General features: G+C 39.8%; 1 protein-coding gene across 4 annotated transcripts in view; it reads right to left on the bottom strand.

The window, feature by feature from the left end:
• The window catches only part of ZNF445 (zinc finger protein 445), a 28,909-nt gene extending 13,762 nt beyond the window's left edge, over positions 1-15,147 (bottom strand). For 2 of the 4 annotated variants that reach the window (XM_087430820.1, XM_087430821.1), the window contains exons 1-3: positions 15,082-15,147; positions 9,914-9,975; positions 8,822-8,983 (exon numbers count right to left, since the gene is read on the bottom strand). The gene's annotated coding sequence lies outside the window, so the exon portion shown is untranslated. Of the gene's footprint in view, positions 1-8,821; positions 8,984-9,796; positions 9,891-9,913; positions 9,976-15,081 lie in introns of those variants that run through there. The other 2 variants (XM_087430822.1, XM_087430824.1) reach the window with 2 other exon arrangements.
• Between the last annotated feature and the right edge of the window lie 916 nt (positions 15,148-16,063).

Here is a 16,063-nt window from a genome sequence, read left to right on the forward strand (position 1 = left end):
GGAGAAAATATTTACAAACCACATATCTAACAAAGGACTAGTATGTGACTATATAAAGAACTCTCAAAACTCAACTGTAAAACAAGTGAATAATCCTATAAGAAAATGGGCAAAAGACAGAAAGATACACTTCACCAAAAAGAACATACAGATAACAAATAAGTACATGTAAAGATGTTCAATATGATTAGCCATGAGGGAAATGCAAATTAAAACCACAATGTGATATCATTATACATCTATCAGAATGGCTAAAATAGAAAAATGACAACACCAAACACTGTTGAGGATGCAGAGAAAATGGATCACTCATATATTATTAGAAGGAAAGTAAAACGTTAGACACTCTGGAAAACAGTCTGGCAGTTTCTTAAAAACTAAATATGCAACTACCACACAACCTAGCAACTGCATTCCTAGACACATATCCCAGAAAAATGAAAACTGATGTCCACACAAAAACCTGTACATGATTGTTCACTGCAGCTTTATTCATAATAGCAAAAACTGGAAACTACGCAGATGTCCTGCAATATGTGAATGGTTAAACTGAGGTACAACCATACTGTGGAATAATACCCAGCAGTAAAAAAGAATGAAGAAGGGCCGGCCCACTGGTGTACTGGTTAAGTTCATGTGCTCTGCTTTGGTGGCCTGGCGTTTGCAAGTTCAGATCCCGGGCGCAGACCTATGCACTGCTCATCAAGCCATACTGTGGCAGCATCCCACACAAAAAAAATAGAGGAAGACTGGTACAGATGTTAGCTCAGGGCCAATCTTCCTCACAAAAAAAAAAAAAGAAAAAAACAAGAATGAATACATGCAACAATATGAACTCATCTCCAAAGAGTTATGATGAATGAAAAAAGCCAACGTGAAAAGGTTACATAGTGTATGATTTCATTTATATAACATTCTTGAAATAACAAAAGTATAGCAATGGAGAACAGATTAGTGTTTGCCAGGGTGGCTAAGGATTGGGGGGGGGGGCAGGCAAGAAGTAAGTGTGGCTATACGTAATAAAGAGTCTGACTTCATTTTTGATGTTTGACTACTGACAGCTTTCAAGCCCCACCACTCCTCCTTTCCTTCTTGCCAACATCTGGGCAAACAAATAAAAAAGCCCAGATACTCCCTCCTTCAGTGCTGGCGGGAAGTTCAAAGCACACAAGCCCTGGCCTGTGTACAAAAACCCTCACCTCAGCCCCATTCTCTAACCATAATAAAAGCCAAAGCCAGTCACCTCTCCTTGCTCTCTTAAGCCATTTTTAGACCAGCTCTGGAGCCAGCCTTGCTCTTCCCTGAAGCTTCATTCAGTGGGTAATAAATCACTTCATATCCTTGTATGCACATACACACACATCATCAGTCTCAACATCCAAACCAACTGTTTTTTTGGGGGTGGGGTTGTCTATCCCACCAATAAGGAGTGACAACACTATAAAAGGGGAACACGAGGGATCTCTGTGGTGATGGAAATGTTCGGTGTCTTGATTGTATCAACGTCAGTATCTTGGTTGTGATACTGCACTATAGTTTTGCAAGATGTTATCATTGGGACCATGGAGGGGAAACCAAGTAAAGAATATGTGGGATTTTTCTGTATTATTTCTTATGACAATATGTGAATCTATAATTAATTCAAAATAAGAAGTTCAGTTATTTTATTTTACTTTTGTGAGGAAGATCGGCCCTGAGCTAACATCTGCCAATCCTCCTCTTTTTGCTGAGGAAGACTGGCCCTGGGCTAACATCCATGCACATCTTCCTCTACTTTACATGGGACGCCTCCACAGCATGGCTTGCCAAGTGGTGCGTCGGTGCACGCCCAGGATCCAAACCGGCGAACCCTGGGCCACCGCAGCGGAGTGCACGCACTTAACTGCTTGCGCCACCGGGCTGGCCCCCTTGAAGTTCAGTTTTTTTAAAAAGAGGAAATGCTCCATTTGGAAATATACACTCCTAAATATCTAATGGGTCAAAGAAAAAATCACAAGAAAAATTAGAAAATACTTTCAGGTAAATGAAAATGAAAACACAACATGCCAAAACTAACAGGATGAAACTAAGGGAGTGATTAGAGGGAAATTTATTGCTGCAAATGCCTATATTTAAAAAAAAAAAAAGTTAAAAAAAAAAAAAAACAAAGAAAGAAAAATCAATAACCTAACCTTCTACCTTAAAACATTGGAAAAAGGGGACCAGCCTGGTGGCACAGTAGTTAAGCTTACACACTGTGCTTCGGCAGCCTAGGGTTCACGGGTTCGGATCCTGGGTGCGGACCTACACACCACTAATCCAGCCATGCTGCCACGGCGTCCCACATATAAAGTAGAGGAAGACTGGCACAGATGTTAGCTCAGCGACAATCTTCCTCAAGCAAAAAGAGGATTGGCAACAGATGTTAGCTCAGGACCAATCTTGCCTCACCAAAAAAAGAAAACAACAAAAAAAAACCACCGGAAAACAAAGAGCAAACTAAACCTAAAGCAAGCAAAAGGAAATAAAGATTAGAGTGGAAATTAATGAAATAGAGAATATAAACACACCAGAGAAAACCAATGAAATCCAAAGTTGGTTCATTGAAAAGACTAACAAAATTGATAAACCTTTAGCTAGATTAATAAAAAAAAAAAAAAGAAAGACTCAAATTACATAAATCAGAAATGAAAGAGGGAATATACTACTGACTTTACAAAACAAAAAGAATTATTTAAAAATATAATTTTTGCCAATAAATTACATATTTTAGATGAAATAGACAAACTCCTATAAAACACAAACTATAGAAACCAATTCAAGAAGAAATACAAAATCTGAATAGACTTATCATGAGAGATTGAATTAGTAGTAAAAAAACTACCCAAAAACAAAAGCCAAGGCCCAGATGGCTTCATTGCTGAATTCTACCAAATACTCAAAGAAAAATTAATACCAATTCTTCACAAATCCTTCCAAAAAATAGAAAAGGAGGGAACACTTCCTAATTCATTCTATGAGGCCAGTACTACCATGATACCAAACCTGACAGACCAATACCTCTTATGAATATAAATGCAAAAATTCTCAAGAATACTCACACACTGAATCCAGCAACATATAAAAAGAACTATACACCGTGACCAAGTGAGATTTATCCCAGGAATGCAAGGTTGGTTTAACATAGCAAGAGAATAAAAAACAAAGATCACATGATGATGTCAACAGGCGCAGAAAACTCATCTGATAAAATCCAAACTTTTCATGATAAAAGTACTCACTAAGAATAGAAAGGAACTTCTCAATATGGTAGGAAGCATCTACAAAAAGCCCACAGCTAACATCATATTTAATGGTTAAAGACCAAATGCTTTCCCCCAAAGAGTGGGAACAAGACAAGGATGTCCACTCTCACTTCTTCTATTTAACACTGTACAGGAGGTTCTAGCCAGGGCAATTGGGCAAGAAAATGAAAGGGGAAAAAAAAGGCATCCAGACTGGAAAGGAAAAAAGTGAAACAATCTTTATTCATAAATGACATGATCTGATATAGCAAATCCTACGGACTCTACTAAAAGCTATTAGAACTACTAAGAGTTCAATAAGATTGGAGGATATAAGATCAATATGCAAAAATCAATGATATTTCGGGGCCGGCCCAGTGGCGCAAGCAGTTAAGTGCGCACGCTCCGCTGTGGGGGCCCGGGGTTTGCTGGTTTGGATCCCGGGTGCGCACCGACGCACTGCTTGGCAAGCCATGCTGTGGCGGCGTCCCATATAAAGTGGAGGAAGATGGGCACGGATGTTAGCCCAGGGCCAGTCTTCCTCAGCAAAAAAAGAGGAGGATTGGCAGATGTTAGCACAGGGCTGATCTCCTCACACACACACACACACAAAATCAATGGTATTTCTATATAGTAGAAATGAACAAACCAAAAATAAAATTAAGAAAACAATTTAATTTACAATCACATGAAAAAGAATAAAATACTTAGGAATGAATTTAACAGAAGAGTAAAAGTTATACCCTGAAACTACAAAACATTGTTAGAAGAAATTAAAGATTTAAATTGATGGAAAGACAGTCTGTGTTCACAGATCAGAAGACAAAATATTGTTAAGATGACAATACTCCCCAAATTTATCTATGGATTCAACTCAATCCCTATCAGAACCCCAGCTGGCTTCTTTGTAGAAATTAAAAAGCTGATCCTAACATATGGAAACTCAAGAGAGCCACAGAATAGCCAATATAATCTTGAAAAAGAATAAGTTGGAAGACACACACAATTTCAAAACTTACTTTATAAGCAGCAGTCATCAAGACAATGTGGTGCTGGCATAAGGACAGACATACAGATCAATGAAACAGAATTAAGAGAACAAACATAAACCCATACATCTATGGTCAATTTATTTTTGACAAGGGCACCAAGATCACCAAAGGGGGAAGAATAGTCTTTTCAGCAAATGGTGTTGGCACAACTGTGTGTCCATATTAAGAAGAATGAAATTGGATCCCTACATAATATAATATACAAAAATTAACTCAAAATGGATCAAAGACCTAAATATAAGAGCTAAAATTATAAAACTCTTGTCAGAAAATGTAGGTGTAAAACTTTGCGACACTGCATTAAGCAAGGCACACCAAAGCATATGAAAAAAAGGAAAAAACAGACAAACTGGACTTCGTCAAAATTTAAAACTCTCGTGCTTCAAAGGACATATGAAGAAAGTGAAAAGACAACCCAGAGACTGGGAAAAAATATTTGCAAATCACATATCTCAGAAGGGACTTGTATTTAGAATACATATAAAGAACTTTTACAGTTTAATAATAAAAAAACAAGCCAAAGCAATCTTGAGAAAGAAGAACAAAGCTGGAGGTGTCACACTCCCTGATTTCAAACTATACTACAAAGCTACAGTAATCAAAACTGTATGGGGGCTGGCCCGGTGGCATAGCAGTTAAGTTCGCATGCTCCGCTTCGGCAGCCCAGGGTTCACGGGTTCAGATCCCAATCGCGGACCGACGTAACGTTTGTCAAGCCATCCTGTGGCGTTGTCCCACATAAGGTAGAGGAAGATAGGCACGGATGTTAGCCCAGGGCCAATCTTCCTCAGCAAAAAGAGGAGGATTGGCAACAGATGTTAGCTCAGGGCTAATTGTCCTCACACATACACAAAAAAATTGTATGGTACTGGCACAAAAACAGACACATAGATCAATGGAGCAGAACAGAGAGCCCACAAATAAACCTATGCTTATATGGTTAATTAACCTACAACAAAGGAAGCAAGATTATACAATGGGGAAAAGACAGTCTCTTGAATAAATGGTTTTGGGAAAACAGGACAGCTACATGCAAAAGAATGAAACTGGACCACTGTCTTACACCACATATAAAAATAAACTCAAAATAAATTAAAAACCTAAATGTAAGACCTGAAACCATAAAACTCCTAGACGAAAATATAGGCAGTAAGCTCTTTGACAATGGTCTTGGCAATATTTCTTTGGATCTGTTTCCTTAGGCAAGGACAACAAAAGCAAAAATGAACAAATGGGACTACATCAAACTAAAAAGCTTTTGCACAGGGGAAAAAACCATCAACAAAATGAAAAGGCAACCTACTGAATAGGAGAAGATATGTGCAAATGATATATCCGATAAGGGGTTAATATTCAAAATATGTAAAGAACTCATACAACTCAATATCAAAAAAACAAACAATCCAATTAAAAAATAGGCAGAGGACCTGAATAGACATTTTCCCAAAGACGACATACAGATGGATCAACAGACACATGAAAAGATGCTCAACATCACTAATCATCAGGGAAATGGAAATCAAAACCACAATGAGATATCACCTCACACCTGACAGAATAGCTAATATTCAAAAGGCAACAAATAACAAGTGTTGGTGAGGATGTGGAGAAAAGGGAACCATCGTACACTATTAAAGGGAGTATAAATTGGTGCAGCCATTATGGAAAACAGCAGAGAGATTCCTCAAAAAATTAAACATAGAATTAACATATGATCCAGCGATTCCACTTCTGGGTATTTATCTGAAGAAAATGAAAACACTAATTTGAAAAGATTTATGCACCCCTATGTTCACTGTAGCATCATTTACAACAGCCAAGATATGGAAGCAACCTAAGTGTACACCAATAGATGAATGGATAAAGAAGATATGGTATACATATACACAATGGAATATTACTCAGCCATAAAAAAGAGTGAAATCTTGCCATTTGCGACAAGATGGATGGACCTAGAGGGCATTATGCTAAATGAAATAACTCATAGAAATATAAATACCACTTGACTTCACTCATATGTGGAATCTAAAAAACAAAACAAATTCATAGATACAGAGAACAAACGGATGGTCACCAGAGGGGAGAGGGGTAGGCGGAGAGTCGAAATAGGTGAAGGGGATTAAGAAGTACAAACTTCCAGTTATAAAATAAATAAGTCATGGGGATGTAACGCACAGCATAGGGAATATAGTCAATAATGTTGTAATAACTCTGTATGGTAACAGATGGTTACTGGACTTACTGTGGTGACCATTTCATAATGTAGATAAATGTCAAATCGCTATGTTGTACCTCTGACACTAATATAATATTGTATGTCAACTATACTTCAATTAAAAGAATTCTGAGAATAACTTGCCTCACAATAAAAAATAATAATAATAATAAAAGACAACACAATTAAAATTGGACAAAGCATCTGAATAGACATTTCTCTAAAGAAAATGTAAAAATGGCTGAAAGATACACAGGACACTCAGCAACTAGAGTCATCAGGGAAAAGCAGATCAACACCACAATGAGATACCACTTCACACCCACTAGGATGTCTATAATCAGTCAGAAAATAACATGTGTTGGCAAGGATGTGGTTGGAATGTAAATTGTGAAGCCAATTTGGAAAACAGTCTGGCAGTTCTTCAATAAGTTAAACATAAACAGTTACTACTTGCAATTCCATTCCTAGATAGGTAGATAGATACACCCAAGAGAAATGAAAACAGATGTCCACGAAAAACTTGCACACAAATGTTCATAGCAGCATTATTCATAATAGTCAAAAGGAGGAAAGAACCCAAGTGTTCATCAAGGATTTCAAATTTATTAGCATAAATCTCTTCGCATACTGGTATTCTCTTAAAGTTAAAAAAAACGTCTACTGTTGCTATAGCTTTATCTTCTTTTTGGCACACAATCTTAGCAATCCAGGGATAAAGGGAAACTCTGCCATCTGAGATGGGGAAAAACCAAGAGAAATTTACAGAAAATGTAACACTAAACGGAGAAGATATTAATGGCCTTGCAATTAAAATCAGGAACAATCACACACTGAAATGCTAGCCAATACAGTTAGATAAGAAAAAGGAAATATGCAAAAACCTGTTAGAAAAGAAAGAAGGGTTAAAGCTAATATTACTCATGACTGATATGAACATCCATCTAAAAAATCTAAGAGAATCAACTGAAAAACTGTTAGAACTAACATGAGAGGTCATTAAAGAGGCTGAATATATAATCACCGTATAATCAATAACTTTCCAATAACCAGCAACAACCAATTAAGAAGAGAATAAACATAAGAGCAACAATAACCAAAAAAACATAAAATATTCAGAACTAAAGCTAATAAAAAGTATATAAGACCTTAACGGGTAAACAGAAAAGTGCCAAAAGACAAAATAGATCTGAATAAATCTTAAGTATAAGAAGACTAATATTTTCAAGCCTACTACTTAATACTTCCTAAATTAACATGAAAAGTCTATACAATCCCAACAAAACCCCAATACAACTTTTCTTCAGACTTGATAAGCTCATCCTGCAATTCGCACAAATGAGTACAAGGCCAACAACAGCCAAGACAATTTTTTAAAGGTGGAAAGACTTGTTCTACAAGACAACGTGGCTTATTATAAAAATACAGTCACTAAAACAGTGAGTATTATCGAAGGAATACACAAATAGCAGATAAAAGGAACAGTACAGAATCCTGACACAGACTTATACACATATATAGATCTGGCATATAACAGAGGCAGCATTACAAAGACAGTGGGAAAGAACAGCCAATTCAATGACACGTAAAGGGATAATTGGCTAAGCAAATTAAAATAAAAGCAAAATCATAAGCAAAATGAATTCTAGTCAAAGACTTAACGTCAAAAACAAAAAAAGGGGGTAAGAACCCTAGGGTAAGCAAGAATTTTTTTCAGAAAACAAAAGGAAAACAGTGATATATGACCACATCAGTATTTAAAACCTCTTGTCCAAAAGTAAAAAGAACAAAAACCCTAACCACTGATAGAAGTATAAATTTTTACCCACCAGGAAGGTTTGACAGCCTAGTAGTCTAATAATTGAGTTTTAGTAAAACTAAAAAGTCACATTACTTATGCCCTAGGAATTTCACTTCTAGGAATCTCCTCAGGAACTTTTCTTCTAGGAAAAACACTTGCACAAGTATATATTTACACAGACTTCACACAAGTGATCACCAGAGTACTCTTTGTAGTAACACAATATTGGAAATAATCTACTTGTTCATCAACACGGTTAAATAAAAGGCTAGCACTTTACAGGATAAAATACCATACAATAGTTAAAAAGACTGTGCTAGACCCTTAAGCATCAACATAATTGTTTCACTGTTCACTGGATGGTCAGGCTATGTGGCCAAGGTTAAAAAGCACATAAAGTACAACCCATAGAAGAGACCAGAGCACGATTCTAAGTTGCTGAGAACAGACCACACACACACCAGGCTCAAGTGGTACAGCATTTACTTACAGCAAGAGAGGTGAGAAAGCGCACAAGATTCAACCCCTTGCCATCCATTGGTCCCCCATGATCAACCGATCCACTTCATAGCTGATGCGGTACAGGTGGTGTGGATATAAGCACCACACTTCATGCTGCAGTAGAAGGACATCGACCCCTCACCCGTGGGGTCTGAAATAGAGAGAGCAGAGGTGGGCCTGAGAGTCAACGACACATGCACTTAAGCAGAACAAAGGGGTATATACATTGAGCACTGAACAAGGAAAGATAGTCCCTCACATGGCAGTACGCCCAGCAAAGGCTCTGAGGGCTCTCAACTTTTTTGCAAGATGTTCCCAGGTTAAGGCCACTCACGCCGCTACCAAGAGAGGAGAAGCTGGGCTTGACTGCCCTTCCCAGCAATAACAAAAACATATGCTAAGTTAAATAGAACATCCTACATATAATTGTAAAAAACCCCTAAAATCATATATATGTATATATGTGTGTATGTGTGATGTACACATAATAAGTATGCAAAGGAATTAAATATGGCCTGGAAGGATTCACAAAAACTCTTAATGATTGTAGGGATGGGGAGGCTGGGAACAGTAGTTAAGAGAGACTTCAGTTTCTTGGTAGTGACTTGATTTTTTTAATGTGACATTTATGTACTAGGTCTCTCTCTTTTCCTTTTTTAAGAGTGAACATAAAAACAGATGAATGCAAATATGCCAAAATGTTAGAAGTGGTTATTCTTGTGTTGGAAATATGCCTGTCTGTTATTTTCCCATTTATATTTTTTTGTCTTTTCCCAATTTCCCAAAATAAAAAGTAAACTAAAAGGCAAGTTAGAAATTATAGTTATGAACTCATTTATGTCTTAAACAAAATAAAAATAAAGCACAGTTTGCATATGCACAAAAAAGTTCTGAAGCCTTGCCACCAAAGTGTTTTCAGCCCTCATCTCCTCTGGTAGGTGGGTTAGAGGGCTTCCACACTTACCTGTGTTCCTTGAATTGTTACACATTACTTTTACAATCAGCACAGTGATCAATAATTCTGCTAAATAAACAAAGCAACTGAGTATCAGCTCCCAGGAATGAAGAGGTCAGCACCAACCTGGAGGGGCTGCACATCCTTGAAGGGGACTGGGATGCAAACAGTGGCAGCAGTTCAAGCAACTGCAAATGGAAAGAGAAATACAGGTGACCTTAGTTCTGATGTAGCCACTGAGTCAGCAACCAAATCAGAGAAGCCTAGATAAACAAAGAGAACTAGCAAGGTACGACAGAAACCGGCAAGGCAGGCAGAGAATGAAAAGAGCAAAACGCTGCCAAAAAACAGAACATGCAAGGGAAAAAGACAGACAGTCAGAGGATGTTAAACAAAACACGTCCCTACAAAGAAGTGTGAGATGGACAAGCAGGTCCTGGCGCCTGTTGCAAAGCAGCCCATTACTCCACACACCAAGTCACAGACGATGGTCGCCTTCCCCTGAAACCGGGGCACCCTCTGTCTCCCACCACTGTTAACCAAATTTGAAGGAATCACAACCTTCACCCAGAAGCCATCATCTCCTACGTTTGCTACAAACATCTGGACTCAGCAAGTGCTGCTGGGACTGACAAAAAAGAGATGACTGTAAACTGAGATGGGAAGAAGAAAGCACCAGCTTCCATCATCCAGCTAAAAGAAACTGCAGTCCTGCCCCAAGGGCATGAAGAGTCAAGTGAAGCACTACACTAGGGACCATGAGTCTGAGGACGCTGCCCTAGTCCGGGCAGACAGAAGAAGCCTTGCTGTGAGAACAGGGGAACAGGGGAAGAAGAAGTATTCAGAGAAAGCAAAAGCAAAGGAGAATCAGAGAAGTGATAAAGTAAATCACTGAAGGCCTAAAAAAGAGACTTGAAGACACAACCACAAAAGAAGGCTGAAGAGGAAAGCATGCTTTAGGAGCCAGAGGGGCAGGCTCCAGCCTTGCTGAGCTCCAGCAGCACAAACAGGGAGAAGAAAACTGCTCAGGAGGAAGTTGAACGTCAGAGAGGGAGAGAGACTTCCACACACAAACTGGCACAACAGACTGGAGAAGAGAAAGAAAACTGAAGTGTGAAAAGAATTAGAATGCTGCTAAGGGTGAAGACAAATCTGGCAGTGAGCTTCAAGAGAATGAACTGGAGGCCACAGAGAAATATTCTGAAGAAATGCACACAGTCGGAAATATAAATGGCATCCACCTATCTCAGGAAATTGAGACCCACAGTGAAAGTAGCACCAAAAATGAGCCTCCAAGCTGGTCTGTTCTGGAAGCAGCTGTGGCAGAAATGTCCAAAGAGGTCACTGAAGTATTTGTAAAGAGGTGGTGACAAGATTGACACAGAAAAATGAGGGTGACTGCCTGTGAATATGCCACAAGATTCCAGGCCTTCAATCAAAGAAAGGGTGAGCCCGGCCTCTGCAACCATGAACATGGATAAGGCTGAAGACCTCCTGGGCCTTTCAAGCTCTGAATGAAAGACCCAGAGCAAAGGAAAGAGATGGGGGCCCGTCAGCTGAAACTGCCCAATTAAATTCAGGTCTCCTAATGCCTCAGGTTCCTCCAGAGTCCCAGCTAGCTTTTGAGGACTGAAAAAAAGGTTCATTCATCAACTTGTTAAGATGATACCACAGATGTGAGCCCCCAGGCCTGGGGAGCAACCTGAGCTGGATCAGGCCTCTTCTCCAGACCCTCCTTCATGCCTCAACCCAGTTCATTCCCACAATGAAAATGGCTTTGAAAAGAACAGGGAAAATCCCAAGCGATCATCTGGGCATTTTTCAGGGACATTTTCTTCTTTCTGTCATTTTCCTCCTTCATTTCACATGCAATGTAATTTTATTTGTTTTCCTTTTTAAATCCTCATTAAGTAGTCTCTTATTCTCATGTTCTCCCTACCAGTGTCAGGGGACATAAGTTTTACTCCATACACCGATAATAAGCAAACAAGTTTCCAACACAATTGCTACTGAAGGAAGATTGCTTCCAGTACGTTTTAAAAACGTTAACATAATACTTATACCAATAGTTCAACTAAGAAATAAGCTCAAATCTAGTACCCAAAACTTGCTTTCTAAATACCATTCTCAATTAAAAGGCTCCTTGGAGAAGTGGTTGATTCCAGGCCTGAAGGAGGGAAAATACAAGACGACTATTTCGTGGTGCCTAAAACTCAGGGAAAGACACAAAAAAGGACGGGGCCATGTCAAGGGGAAACAGGAGCCAAGCTGAAAGAGCTCCCGATGGCCAAAGCTACAATAATTGAAGCAACAAAATAAATAACAATAGCACTGCATTATAGCCCAAAGAATAAACACCCAACATCACAGTCTGATATCACTAATTGAATAAATAAACAAAAGGGGGAGAAGGCCTCCCTGTCTGCCTCACAACTCTGCCTCACAAAGAATTCCAGTTCATAAATGTAGAAAGAATGACAGAAATGAAAGGCACCATTAGAACCTCAAAGTAATAATTGCTGCAGGCAAGATCCACCAAGGAATGCCAATTAGTGGGTGAAAGTTAAGGAGAAACAGGATATTTCTATGCAAAGTCTCCAAGTACCTTGCCCTAAATAACTACTAATTACAAAGGGAAAGACAGTAACTTGACAGTGGTGACACCTGGCAGACACCACTGGATCAAGATTACCATCACCAGTAATAAGACATATCTCTATCATCCTCAATCCAAGCAGACAAAACCAAACTGAGGTCACTCTAAAACTACAAATACAAAATACTTCAAAAGTGTCAAGGTCACGTAAAACAAGGAACGACTGAAGAACTGTCACAGACTGAAGAAGAATAAGGAGACATGACAACTAAATGGAATGAGGGATCTAGACTGGATCCTGGAACAGAAAAAGAACATTAGCAAGATACTGATGAAGTCTGGATAAAGTGAGCAGTTTAACTAATAGTATTATGTACCACCGTACATTTCTTAACTTTGACGCCTATACTATGGTTATGCAAGATGTTAACTTCAGGCAAACTGGGTACAGAGTATAAGGGAACTCTGTACAGATCTGCAACCCTCTGTAGGTCTAGAATTATTCAAAATAAAAAGTTTTGGGGCTGGCCCTGTGGCATAGCGGTTAAGTGCGTGTGCTCCACTGCTGGCGGCCCGGGTTCGGATCCCGGGTGCGCACCGACACACCGCTTGTGAGACCATGCTGTGGCGGCGTCCCATATAAAATGGAGGAAGATCGGCATGGATGTTAGCTCAGGGCCAGTCTTCCTCAGCAAAAAGAGGAGGATTGGCATGGACGTTAGCTCAGGGCTGATCTTCCTCACAAAAAAAAAAAAAAGTTTTTTAAATCGAAAAAGTTTGAGTTGTTACCATTTTTTTCTGATTTATTTCTATCTAGATATTAAGGATTAACTTGGCCATCGGGGATATTAAATACCGTCAACTCTCATCTCCAATCTGGATTCATTCTTTCACTGATTTAACAAATATTTATTGAGCACCTACTATGTCCTAGGCACTAAGGTCTCAGAGGTGAATAAAGCAGACAAAAAGCATTGCCTTGAGGAGCTTATGGGAAGGCAGACAATGAAATAAATAAAACATATGGTATGTTAGACAGCAACAGGTGCCATGTAGTATAATAAAACAAGGAGGAGGGTGAGAGATCAGGGAAGGAAAAGTATAAACTCAAAAAAGCAATCTTATAGAGCACATAAGGGTTCACCTGAGGGAGCTCTTTCAGATTGTTTCTGACATAAAAATACTGAAGATTGCAAAATAATGTTATGTTTTATTATATTTTATGTATTTTTTCCTAAAGCAACTCTCTGACATCATAGAATGCTTATGCACTAATACTTCTTGGATACCAGGAGCCACAGAAAACTAAATGGTGGCATAGTTACTCTTTTTCATGCTTTGTGAGTTTCCCTTATAAGTACATAGAGGTTTATCTTCAAAACATTCCCATCATTTCAGCTACAGTAAGAACTTTTTCAACCAACATTTGTCTGCCTTTCTTCAGCATTAACTGGTAAGAGCAGCCTCATTCATCTGTCCTTGAATATGCACACAGATATACACATGTACATAACCGATGGAAGTCCCTGAAATCTTGAATCAAAATATGGCTAAAAACACTCGTTGACATTTCCTTGCGAAGTAACTGACCTAGTATTAGTGAGTTTTTAGTTCTGAACTGCAGTTTGAAACAGGAGGGTGTTCTTTCCTGGCCACTACTTTTAACTTAGGAAGGAGAACATTCTCTGATTTCTTAGGCCAATGTAAGTAAGAGGACAGTACAGTGGTTTTAGGTTAGAGCTGTACCTTCTATTTAAGCACTGCATTTTACGTACTACTCTCTCATCTTGAAAATAAACACCCTAACAAACAGGATTTTGCTTTTTTGGTACAAACATCACTTGTTGAGCATTTACAGCTTCATGTAACACGTACTATGGGAAATAAATTGCAAACAAAATGTTTTCTTTTAATTATACTTGCAAAAATATGTCTTGGTGGTGTCATAAGGCTGGCACCAATTTTCACCAATATATGAACAAATGCATTTCTCGAAAGCTGAAGATATAACTTTCAAAAAACAATAGTATGAACGTACTTAATGTCACTAAACATTTTAAAATGGTTAAAATGATAAATTTTTATGTATCATATGGTAAATGTTATGTGTATTTTATCACAATACTAAAAAGTTTTTTAAAAGCGATAGTATACAAATATAGAATTATGTTGTACACCTGAAACTAATATGTCAATTATACCTCAATTTAAAAAACTAAAAAATATATAGATCACATATTTAAAAAGGCAATAATACGATCCCATTTCATAATTATATATGTGTGTGTATATATATATACATGTATACGAGTTTGCATACTTATACATAAATTTGAAATAGGAAGCCTCCAGAAGAAAACATTCGCGGATTGCGGTTACTTTTACTTTTCTTACTCTCACCCACCTCATCTAACTGTCTGTAATGAGTACGCTTTGTTTGCATAATTGGGAGCAGTGATAAAGCACAGGAATCCCTCCCTCCGCCCCCCTCAGGCGCCCCGGGCGCCGAAGCATTTCCAGCTAAGCCCTCACCACGGCGGGGACGGGATTCCCGGCCCGACCACCCGCCCCGGGGGCGGCCCCCAGGCCCGGCCTCACCGCCGCCCTCCGGGCACAGCCGAGCGCCCTGCCGCCCCCCGGGAACGCCGCGGGAGCACAGCAGCCGCCGCCGCACCCCGCGCCCCGCCAGGACGCTCACCAACTCCAGCGACCGCCCGAGACTCTATCGTCTGCCGCCCCGCCAGCCACGCGCCCGACTCCCCGCTGGCCCCTCGCGCACGCGCGGCACCGCCCCGGGCCTCGGCGGCCTCTCTAGGAAACTGGGAGGGCCAACGTCTCGGCTTCTCCCCGGCCCAGGGCCTCGCTAGCTGAGGGGCTCGTCCCCAACCCCGCCGCCTCCCCCACTGGACGTCTGCCCTCCACTCTTCGATGCCTTTTCGAGCCCCGGAGCTCTATCAGTCTTGGCCTGTTTTCCCACATCCCTCCCGGTGTGTGCAGGGCTGCCCTCCAGGCCGCCATCCCTCCAGGGAAGAATAGGATCCAAAGCTAGGGGTCAGAATAGGGACCAGCAAGATCTAGCTGACATTTTCTTGTTGGGCAGAGCTATTAGGGGGCTACTCATTATTCCCTGGGGCCTCCTCGTAAGAGAGGCTAGTTTCCAGGACAACCTCTTCCCCCATCACCACGGACTCACTCATTCCCAGCCATAGGCACACGAAACTACCTTCCCACAGCCTCCAGCTGTTTTTTCGTGTTAAAGAACAAAATTCAATAGAGTAAATTTTAAAGATCTTATTGGCTTTTATTCAGCAATTCATGAATTGGGCAGCATCCAATCTAGCAGATACAAAGGAGCTCTGGAGACCTATAGAAGGCAAGAGATTTCATAGGCAGAAGGGAGTGTAACCAGGGAACCAGGCAAAGAAAGGGTTACTAAGGTCTATCAAATGTTTTTCAGACAAGAAGAAACCATGTGTTCTGTTCTGCAGAAATTGATGTCCCCCTTTTGCAGATGTTGCTATTTTGCAGACAAACAGGTTTGCAGCAAGACCCCTGCAAAATGTTCCAGCACCAGGTGTCCTAAAGTTACCTTAAACTCATTAGCATCTTAAATGCTGCTCCTCTGGGAGGGTCCAAGCAGCCATTTTCAGATCATGAGATGTACGTAATAGCATGTTTAC

This window comes from Ceratotherium simum, chromosome 5 (assembly GCF_057802395.1).
Source record: "Ceratotherium simum simum isolate JZ-2026a chromosome 5, ASM5780239v1, whole genome shotgun sequence".
NCBI classification, from domain to species: domain Eukaryota; kingdom Metazoa; phylum Chordata; class Mammalia; order Perissodactyla; family Rhinocerotidae; genus Ceratotherium; species Ceratotherium simum.